The sequence below is a fragment of the Pundamilia nyererei genome, unplaced genomic scaffold (genome assembly GCF_000239375.1).
Source record: "Pundamilia nyererei isolate P.nyererei 1_Seehausen unplaced genomic scaffold, PunNye1.0 scaffold00236, whole genome shotgun sequence".
Classification (NCBI taxonomy): Eukaryota; Metazoa; Chordata; class Actinopteri; order Cichliformes; family Cichlidae; genus Pundamilia; species Pundamilia nyererei.
The window spans coordinates 441251-450412 of NW_005187637.1; positions in this window are offsets into that span (position 1 = coordinate 441251).

Here is a 9162-nt window from a genome sequence, read left to right on the forward strand (position 1 = left end):
CTGTATTCTATTTTGATTGTATCTTGATAAGGTTAGGGTAAGACTGAGCCTCGACACACCCATGTTTTGCAACATGCTGCACTGTACCATCCATCGCTCTCTGCAGTGCCACCCACGTACAATGCAAATACTGAAACTTTCTTCTATCTGAAGTAAAGGAAGTAGACAGCTCTCAGTTCCCGTAAAGGAAGTGGTTGCGACTGTTGCAAGAAACTTTATGTGCACTTTTGCTTTACTCCAGTTTCGTTGCTTGTGTCCATATTTTGGTCTTTCTTTAATAAAGTCACTTGATGCATGCTGGACATTTTTTTTAACAACCAGCCAGACAAATAATCTTCTGGAAGTTTGATGTTGTTCAAGTAGAATCTCATAACCATTAGTCTTGACCTGAGCACAACACACCCTGGCATCCTCTCTGAATTAAAAATCCAGGTGTCCTGAGGAAATGACCTGCTTTTAATCAACGAAACTGAAATGACGCAAGGTTCGTGATAAGAATTGAAGAGACCTTCATAATAGTAACAGTACATCACCTAACATCTTTCTTTGTGTTATTCACACCCTGAGTGGAGGTGGGTGATAAAAGGAATCTGTTCAGATTTAAAAGCACTGGAGAGGGTTAGTCATCCTACTATTATAGTTTAATTAGAAGCCATTAAATGGATTTGATGATAAAAATTTGAGTTCTATTCAAGTGAATAACCAGAATAGCCTCAGAGTAACTGCATGATCTATAGCGTTCCATTATAAGGCACCATAACTCATAGTACTGTTCAAAAGACTTGAGACACTCTTAGTTTCTTTATATTTTGCTTCCAAGGAGAAAAAGGTGTTTCGTCTAATAGTTCTCCAGGTTTTTTCAAGGTCATTCTGAGTTTTTCTTTGGACAGGGGCTACTTTTTCACTCATTTATTGTTGTTTTTTGTTTGTTTGTTTGTTTGTTTGTTAAACCATCTAACACTGACCTGAATCAGTGTTGAATCTACACACAGTAAATAATTTAGCAAAGAGCAGATCATAAATTCTATCTTTAGGCGATTTACAAAATTGCAGTTTTTGAAATTGTATTTTTACATTAAGAAAGTGATTCCCAAAGAGCTGTCAGCTGAAATCCTGGCATATCTCAGTATGCTGTGCTGTGTATCCCAAAAAACATCTGAAGACAAATGGACAAATGGAGGACAAAAGAAGAAGAGGCAGGCCTAAAAATCTATCTACAGCAAATGAACCGTATCTAAAAGTCATGTCCTTAAGAAACGGGACAAAATCCAGCAAAGACTTGACACAGGACCTGAGAGACACATCTGGCCCTTAATTTTATCCATTTACTGGTCGCCAAAGATTCAACAGAAACGGTCTCAGTGGAAGGGCAGCTGTCAAGAAGCCATTTTTAAGCAAAGGAAACAGGGAGAAAAGGCTAAGATATGCCAAACTACATAAGAACTGCCCCGACAATCCATGGGAACAGATCTGATGGAGTGATGAGTCCAAGTTTGAAATTTGTACGTACAATATGAATGGAGGAGGTCAGGACAGAGGTAGAACAGTGAGTGTCACAGCCATCTGTAAAACAGCCAGTGGTGCTGTGGATTTAGTCAAAATTGATGTAATTATGAAGAAAAAAAGTGCCATCAGATTTTCATCCACCATGCAATACAATTTGGAAAGCATCTGATTGGCAGCTACTTTATCTTTTAGCATGACAATGATCTCAGACACACCCCAGAGCAGTAAAAAACACAGAATGGAAATGCTATCAGTCAGGGGTTGGCCTCTCCAGAGTCCACACCTCAATATTATTGAGCTAGTGAGGGTAGTTCTGTGTAACTAGTGTCATTTTGACAAAGCACAGAAAGAAGACGCCAGGAGAACTATTCCCGAAGATGACTGAAAGAAATTATATAATTCAGGCCGTGTTGAAGAATAAAAGTGATAAGTGCCATTGACTTCCCAAGTTGTTAGAGTAGCACAAACTCTGTTCTTGGCTTGTATTGTATGTTGTGTATTCTTTTAGTAAATGGCCTGCATTTGTATAGCGCTTTTACTAGTCCCTAAGAACCCCAAAGCGCTTTACACAACCAGTCATCCACCCATTCACACACTGGTGATGGCAAGCTACATTGGCCCTCTGAACACCACCAGTAGGCAACGGGTGAAGTGTCTTGCCAAAGGACACAATGACCAAGACTGTCCAAGCCGGGGCTCGAACTGGCAACCTTCCGATTACAAGGGGAACTCCCAACTCTTGAGCCACAATCGCCCCAATTTTCTTTCAGTAAGAACTTTCCTATTAGGAAGGGTGGCTCAAGACTTTTGCACAGTATTGTACTGTACACTGTTTGTATATTCATTAATAAGCAAACTTGATATCTATTTTATTCCCCCAGGTTTTGCAGTTTTAAAACAAATCTGGCTGCAACACGTAAATGTGTGTTGCCTTGAGCAAACGCTATACCGCAGCCTAAATGAGCACATTTAATGAAGGGTCCAACCCATCTGACCTCCTTCCATAATAGTGTCTGCTCTTCGCTGTCAGATAAATAATGATGTAAGCCAATAGACCTGAATATCCTATTTATACATTTCCCAGAACATGTCATTGTGAAGTGACATGAAGCTTAATAGCATCTAAATATCACTAAAAGAAATGAAGAAGTATTTTAAAAAGGCAGCAATCATTCCAGGATGGATCATTTTGAGAACGGGTCAAGTGAGATGCTGCTAAACAAAATACCTACATGTCCTACAAGTACATGTCCTCAGATATAATAATGTATTGTACTGTGTTTATTTAAAATAAATAAAAATGGTATTTCAGAACCGCTTCCAGGAAATACTTTAGCAATTATCAACCTGAAGAGGACATTCAGTATGAAGGCCTTTTTACAAAAGCTGTGTATCTACTGTGAATCCTCAATGCCCAGGTTGGCAATCTGTGTGGACATCATGTATTATTATAACAGGTTTGCTGAGGCCATGTTGCTAAAATGCCCCCAGTAATAATGTGTAGCGATCGTGATTTGCCTCGTGAATGGAAGAAGATGAACATTCACTGAACCAAATTTAAGATAAGAAGTAAATAAATTTCCCAGTGGAGCCATCAGGCCATAGACTGCCTCGTATCAAATGCTTTTCTCCGTTATCAAACTGAGTGCCCTGTCTGCTTGGTTTCTGTTTTGTTCCTTCTTCACGAAACAAAAAGTGATGCATCTGCACACTTCACCTCACTTAACCTTACAGATGTCCATTTTTCACGCTCTTTTAAAGTACTTTATCGTTTTTCTTTCTCTGATGTTTTTCTGGTCAGTACATGCATTCCTGTCACCTTCACTGCACTTTCTAATCATTGATCTGATGTCTTCAGCGCTGTTGGGCTACCCTGCTGTTTGCTCCTTGTTGATGGCTCAGTGGGAATCAGCCCAGGCTGCACCAGTCTTATTAACACTGTTTGGCACACATGGATGTTCAAGTACTTTAAGAATTTGCAGGGAAAGTGACAAAACAAATAAAATGTAGTTCATGCTTTCTTCTTCTCTACTTAGGTCTCATTTAGGTCTCCCCTTCTTTGATGAAAGGGATTTGGGAGGGTTTGGATTTTCAGGTTCAGTAACTCTAGAGCTATAGGAAGATGTGCAGTTATGGTAAAATTAAAGTTTATCCTCTTTACTTTCTCAAGTTTTACATGTTACAGGTTAGACAAGGTGTCCAGGTCCTGTGGCTCCAAAACCAGGCCAAATCTACCACTCCACCACCACACTGGAGTCTGGACAGTAGTTATGAGGTTTTTGTCCTGATATGCTGTACTTAGTTTTCTCCAAACTGCCATGTTCTTATAGAGAGAAGAGGCTTTTTTTCTGGCAACCCTTCCAAACAAACCATACTTGTTCAGTCTTTTCTAATTGTACTTTCATCAACTTTAACAATTAAAGTGCTACCGAGGCTTGCAGAGTCAATCAATTGTGCTACTCACCCCGTGGACTCCTCTGGAAGGAGGAAGGGTGTTTTTCCACATTGTTTCTGCATCTTTTGGTCTAATTTTTTGTGAAATCAGTAATGACATGGTGTAATACATCATGTGTTCTTGTTCATCATCATGTATTTACCTATTTTTAGGACATGTGAAGGACAGAATTATGTTTATTATGTCCCTATATGTATAAGCTTACAATTGAAAGATAAATATAATGAATGTATGAATCTAACAAGCAATGTGAGTGTAACTGTAAATGTCACGTCCTTCCTGTCTAAATATGAAACTGTTTTCAGATCACATACACAGACTGTATGACAAACTACATTAAAAAACATAACATTCAAGGCAATAAAGGCAATAAAAATCCATGTGGCCACGTTGTGGTTCTGCAAAAATAGATCTGGAGTACACATATAAATATTCAATGTCTGCTGAAATTCTTTCAGTTTGCTTGCCTCGTCTCTATTTGGGGAAAACTTACAGTAAATATTTATGCTTCTCTTGTATGACTTATATGTCTCTGATATTCTGTCTACTCATGAAAGTGGGTCCTGTTCGTATTTTTCTCCTGTGGAAATATACAACAGAAATTCAATAAATCCACTGTGTTGCATGAGAGAAGCTGGAAAGTGGACACTTTGAGTAAATCACAGTATGACTCACAGCTTATAAATCTGTAATACTTGCAGAGGTAAATTCTTACAATTTTTTCCCCTTTTTTTCGTGTGGGTTGTTATTCCATGAACATAAGCATTCTGTTTCACAGTTGCTCAAATTTCACAGGAAATTACACCTTTTGATTTTATTCTTTGTTGTTTTCCTCCACTGCCTCCCAGTTGGTTTCCATCTGAGGTCGGCATCAAACTTCAACTCATCCTTGCCGGCTCTTAAATCTCATCTGGTAGAGTCTGGGCAGCAACAGTAAGGAACTACAAGTTATTCTGTTTAAGAAATGACACCAGCTATATTGCACTGATGTGTCATAAGTGAATCACTGAGGAAAAAATGTGTTTTTGTGTGCAGAAATGTGTTTTACAAATTATTTCTAATTAGGGGAAATTGTTTAAGCTTTTGCCAGCAGTGTGATTCACTCAATAAATGGGTTTAGATCACAGTATTGGGTTCAAATAATAAAATGTTGTGTTTTATCTACTCAGAAACAATATTAGTTCATGTTTTAGGAATTTCTAGTGATTAAAAACATGGATTGCTCTACAACTGTATAAACTGATGTGCAATAAAAAAACAAATCTGTTTTGATTGTCATTCAGTGCTGGTTTCCAAAGTCTGCTGTAAATATTGTGGACTTGTACAATCACCATTGGATATGGCAGAGTGCGCAGTGCAAGTATAAAGGTTGAGTCAGCACCCCTACTATAATAACAATCCCTGAATTTTGTCTCTCAAATCTAGCACAGAAATATTGTCGTTTCTTTGGTGTCTGAGAAACACAGCGTGGACGTGTATCCCTTGCAGTACGCTGTGCACGTCTGAAGAAAGAAAGAAATGCTTGATCAACTCAATTTCCTCCAAAAGTGTCATTCTTCTTACCTGCCACCCATTTCCCATCTCCTTTTCTTTCCATTTTTCCCTCTGTCTTTCATCGAGTGTATAGAGGTGCAGATTTATGGTGTTGCCCAGTCAGTGATGGCGTCGGTCCAGCCAGGAAAAGTGATTTGTTAAGAGATTACAGACACAGACGACAGCGAGAGCAGCATTAATGATGTTATGGACAGACTATTGATGTGTGTGTGCGAGAGAGAGAGATGTCCTTTTAGAAGTAGTCGCTACTTAGTTTGATAGGGATAGTCAGCCATATAGCTTTAACAGCAGGGTAGAAAAAAGTTCATCTTTAACGTGACTCTGACATTAATATTAGATGGCCTCTAAACAAGTTCTTCCTTCTCTTTAGAAGCCTTGTGTTGCAGTTCTCCAAAACAGACCTTGTTTTGCTGTTTTTGTATAATGACTCATGCTTTTAGAGGGCTTGATTTGCATATCAGACATCTCAAACAAAGCCATTCATCCTCTGTGTAGATGAAGCCTCACTTATATCTTGGGCATTCACAGGTAGCCAAGCAACTCACATTAGTGCCTCACTGGGTGCATTTTGTAGGAATTAACCAAGGACACACAGAGAGGTCACCTTTGGTCTCCTCTGCCCAGACCTCCAGCCATATGTGGCCTGGTTTGAGGAGCAGCGTTGATGGGGCCGCTGGCAGTGGGAGATGATGCCCCTCCTGTTATACTTAATTACCTCCAATGATGGAGTGGTTACCCCCTAGCAGAGTCACTGTGTCAGGGACGGGGCAGACACATCGAGCTGACCACTCCCGCCTGCCTCATCTTTATCTATCACTCTTGTGAGACCGCTTTTTTGCACCCAACTCTTTCTTTTTAAATATCTTTGCTCCACTTCTTTACACAGACAGCAATGATGACACTTGGCATCATTAGCTTTATTCTTTTTAATGCAGAAAAGGAGGCATTATTGACTGTTCCAAGCTTCATTAGCAGGTCTCCTGCTGGGTTATTGGATTTTGCAGAGTACAGAAAACACAAGCCTGTGTGGAGAAAAAAGCCGAAGGCCCTGAGTGTCCAAATTGTACCAACTAAGAGCACACAGGAACAATTTACTGTTGCTGTAGCAAATGTTTCAGATCAGTTTCTCAAAATGCTCTCATTTGCTGTGTTGTTGTCACCTCCTATGTCCTCAATCACCATTGAATATAAAATATAAGTGTTTCAGCTATAGACGCTCCATGGTTTTCATTTTGCAAAGCTTCTGTTACTGGAGGTAGCTCAGATGGTAGAGCGGGTCAACTACAAGTCCGAAGGTTGGCGGATTGATCCATGTCTGTGCCTATATATCCTTGGGTAAGACACAGAGCTTCAAGTTAACCCAGCTATATCCATTGGAGTGAATCAAGAGCTAGATAAAAGTTCTTAGACATAAATAATGCATTTTTTATTGCAGCGTAGTAGAAAGTCCTTTGAGTACTCAAATTAAGTACAAAGGTTCTATATAAGTGCCAGTCTGCTTTGCCATACATTTGATTATTTTTTTGTCCAGCGGTGGATGCTTGTATTAAACAAGAACAAAGTTTTAAGTAATCTCACTCTTCAGACAACACTGAAAAATGAGTGTCAGATTGATTTTTCTGCATTTGGCTCTGTATGATGTCAGTGAGAGCAAATATCCTTGATTCAGTCATCTCAGGCACGCAGTGAGCACCAACCGCCACACCACCAGCTGTTCGGCCCTTCTGTTTGTGAGAGGCTGCCAATCAGAAGGAAGTTGAGGAAGTTAAATGGAGGGAGAGGGCTTAGATGACAGTCCAGGGTCAGTACGTGAATCATAACATGCTCGTAGAGTCTGAATATAAAACACGAAGCTGAAAATAAGCTTAATTGGTCCCTGTTAAAGTGGAAGTACATATTCAGACGTTCTCTTTCCGTCAGCTATCTACTTATTGAAATTCAGTACTCACAAACAAACACTGTAACCATCTGTGACATTTTGGGGCTGAACTCCACTCATGTATAAAGAATTATTTAAAACTTAAAAGAGAAAGTAGTTGTCGTTGTTTTTTTGGTGGAGGCTTCTAATATTGTGCAGATAGCAATGAAGGATGTAAAGGCACGCACAAAAAAGAAAAGCAAAAATAACCCCAGAAGAACTGCACTTTTTAAAAAAATTCTTTCTGGCAAGAAATTCTTTACCTGAAAATCGGTAGATAACGACCGATTCTTCTGAATCTTGGCCTCTCTACATGGTAAGTTTTTCAGTAATTGCAGCATTATCCATGAATGATGCGGCAATCTGCTGTCTGAACAAAGACTTTCAATGCGTCTGAGGAGATGTGCTCAAGTAAACAAGGACGTTCCAATACAGCAAAACAGTCTGATGCATGATCAGAGTTCTGAATGATAGTACACCGAGAGAGAACAGTTCTGCTTTTTCAAATGTCAATTCAAAGTGAAACTCTGAGCCTCTATAGGGTGTTTATAGAATTAAATACAGGATGTGGGTCAGCTTTGTGTGTGTGTGTGTGTGTGTGTGTGTGTGTGTGTGTGTGTGTGTGTGTGTGTGTGTGTGTGTGTGTTGTTCCACCATATCCCAAAGGTGCTGTATTGGATTGAGATCTGGTCACTTTAAGCCATTTGAGTACAGTGAACTGTGAGTACAGTGAAGCAGCCAGCAGATGTTTATGCTGCTGACATAAAGGAATGTACATGGTCAGCAACAATACTCGGGTATGTTGTTGTGTTTAACTAATGCTCAATTTTAGCTCAATTTTCAACCAAGGACCCAAAATGTACCAAGAAAATAACACCCACACCTTGGCACAAGGATATGATGGATCCATGCTTTCATGTGGTTAATGCCAAATTCTGACCCTAATATCCAAATGTTGCAGCAGAAATCAACAGTCATCAGCCAACATCTTTCCAGTCCTTCTATTGTCCAATTTTGGTGAGCCTGTGCAGACTAGCTTCTGTTTCCTGTTCTTAGCTCATGGGTGTGGCACCAAGGGCATCAATGAGGTGCCTATTCCTAAATGTACTGAGTTGCTGCGATACGCATTTAGGTATTTACTAAACAGCAGTTAAACAGATGTGCCTAATAAAGTGGCCAAGAAGTGTATACCTGGACACGGAGGTTATTGTTTACAGTGTGAACTGTTTGAAGGAAGCTGTGAGTAGAACAGAGAAGTCAAACATGTTGAATGACTCGAATGTTTGATAACCACAAACTCAACAAAAATGTGACACAGCATAAAAAAAGGAAAAGAAAGCGGTGGGGAAACCTTCATTTGTAAAATGTGAAGTAGAATGACGTTAAGAAAAATCTGTGTGGTTAGTTCCAGAGAAACTGTATTTTTTTTTTTTTTAATTTACGTGGAATGTGATGTCATATGATGTAAACAAAGAAAAACCTAATTCATTGGCTCAGTTGAGAGGTGGGATCTCCTTCTTTACCACAATTATACTTTCAATTTCCTCCTTCTAATCGAGGTATTACAACTCTTCTTCTCCGTTTATGTAACGATCATTTAGCCTTACTTTGGAGAGATGCACTGCAAACTTAGTTATGCTTAGTTTTTACAGCATATTTAAAATGTCGTCCTGCATATGCTGTATTTGTCCCTGAGCAGGCAACAGTCTATTACTATTGACAATTGAAT